The sequence below is a fragment of the Lupinus angustifolius genome, chromosome LG17, assembly GCF_001865875.1.
Source record: "Lupinus angustifolius cultivar Tanjil chromosome LG17, LupAngTanjil_v1.0, whole genome shotgun sequence".
NCBI lineage: Eukaryota > Viridiplantae > Streptophyta > Magnoliopsida > Fabales > Fabaceae > Lupinus > Lupinus angustifolius.
The window spans coordinates 13,054,260-13,056,764 of record NC_032025.1 but is presented as its reverse complement, the minus strand read 5'-3'; positions in this window follow the sequence as shown (position 1 = coordinate 13,056,764).

Here is a 2,505-nt window from a genome sequence, read left to right as displayed (position 1 = left end):
ATGTAATTGAGAACTGATTTTGAATCATGGGGATGTTAGTTTGTAATTCATAAAATAAATTTTGTTAGTTTGTAATTCATAAAATAAATTTTGTTAATTTGTAATTCATAAAATAAATTTTGTTAGTTTTGCAAGGCTTACTATAAATAGCCATTGTGTACCTACTTTAACCATACTGAAATTCCAGAAATAGAAACTATCTCAATTACCTCTAACAACTCATATACTTCTTCATTCTTTTATCTCAACGCACTCCAGATTCACATTCCATTCTTCATATTTTTTCTTCTATACTCTAACATCATATACATTTTTACTACTTATAAAACAAAATATGAATTTCAATAAAATATTTAAACTCCATTCAACTACATCATTCCCGCTCAAGTTATTAACACCACATTCAACACTTCTACACCAATATTTACAACTTAATTTCTACTACGTTCATATCAAATACTCTTATCTTCCTATATCATCCACTAAAGTAGTTGAATCACAATTGCTGAATAAACACAAATCATTTGTCATCAATCATTCTTTTAGTATATGGAAACTATCCACTTGTTAACTTGGTATAATCATTATTCTAATTTTCTTATATTTTAAATACATAACTTCGATTATAAATAATTAATACTTATTAACTTACTATAATCAATTTAATTTTTTCATTATGTTATATTATATTTGTGTATGATAAAAACTAATTTCATATTTTTGTCCTCGCAAACCTCTCCCTTCACCATACCACAACCAAAATTATTATTACTAAATTAAAACAAAGCAATACGTTCTTATTTTATATCCTAATAACTTATATGTTATTTGTTTCTTACAGGACATAAATAAAGATTTAATTAAATCGAGACATGTCAACTTGTTTAGAAATAAACTATTATTACACGATCTATTTAAACTTACTAATTTTTCACAAATGTTTGTTCTCATGTTTTCAACATAAATGCATCTTCAGTTATGGTTTTGGTTAAAATATGGCGGCGTGAAACACACATTTCTTCTTCCATATGGTGAATGCACCATTACTTTATAAGATGTTTAACTCCAATTAGCAACGACATATGATCAATGTCAATGATCTATCAATCATAGCAACGACTTTTTTATTAGAACGATATGGAGCTATTGGGAAAATTTTCTATAGAAGGAAAATATATGAGGGGTTGTGAGTTAAAATTATCTTAGTTGCTTAAAAACTTTTAAACAATGCCCTTTGACCCTACAAAATTACTATTCAAACAATTTTGTCGGGCACATATCTTATGCCTTATAGGAGGGGAGTTGTTACCCGACAAATCAAATAAGTGAGTACATTTAATGTACTTACATGTACTATAACACCTATGAAAAGTTCATCAATATAACTGAGTTTAGCGTGTTTGGAGAACTTATATAGGGAAATGTGTTAGGCAACGAAATTCAATGTGAAGGCCATGGAAGAGTGCTTACTACTTTTACGGTCTTCAACATAGTATTGTTGTTGGGAACAAGTGAACAATCAAGTAGTAAAGAGTACAGAGACAAGAGAATAACACAAGAGATTTGGTAACAAGGTTCGGCCAATTGTGCCTACGTCCCTAGAGCGTTGAGCGGCTACCACTATATATTATTAGAGAATTAGGATTAGTGTTTGATTATTCTTCTCCTTGTTACATTAGGTTTACATAACATCAATATATATAGCCCTCTACCCCAACCCCTTTACATCAGCCCAAGCCCATAACTTTTATTGCTGTTATCTAGATATATGAGTCATTACACAACAATCTCCACCTTGGCGAATATCATCAATCTCCATCTTCTGCCATTGGGTTGGGGGCATTCCATAGTCCAGCATTAGTGAATGTTCAGCAAGCTCAGGCAATGCCTGAACTTGTCCACGGTAACCGATTTGGTTAACATATCAGCTGCATTTTCTGAAGTGTGAACCTTCTGCAATAGTATCTGCCCACAAGCTACCAACTCTCTGATCTTGTGAAATCTCACATCAATATGTTTGGTCCTAGCATGATACATCTGGTTCTTTGCCAAGAAGATAGTACTCTGACTGTCACAATGCAGCGGAACTCCATCTTGCTCAATGCCTAACTCATTTACTAGCCCCATAAGCCACATGGCTTCCTTAGAAGCTTCGCCAGATTCCATGTACTCTGCTTCAGTTATGGACATAGCAACAACATATTGAACTGATGATCTCCACATAATTGGTCCACCTGTAAGGGTGAAGACAAACCCCGTTGTGGACCTTCTATCATCCAAGTCTCCTGCATAGTCCGAATCAACATAACCAATAACTGAAGGCTTACTCTGTTGGCTGCCAAACATGATACCGAGACCTGTAGTCCCCTTCAAATATCTGAAAATCCATTTGACTGCTTCCCAATGTTGCTTCCCTGGTTTCGACATGTACTTGCATACTTGACTAACTGCTTGTGCCAAGTCCAGTCTAGTAAAAACCATAGCATAGATCAAGCAACCCACTGC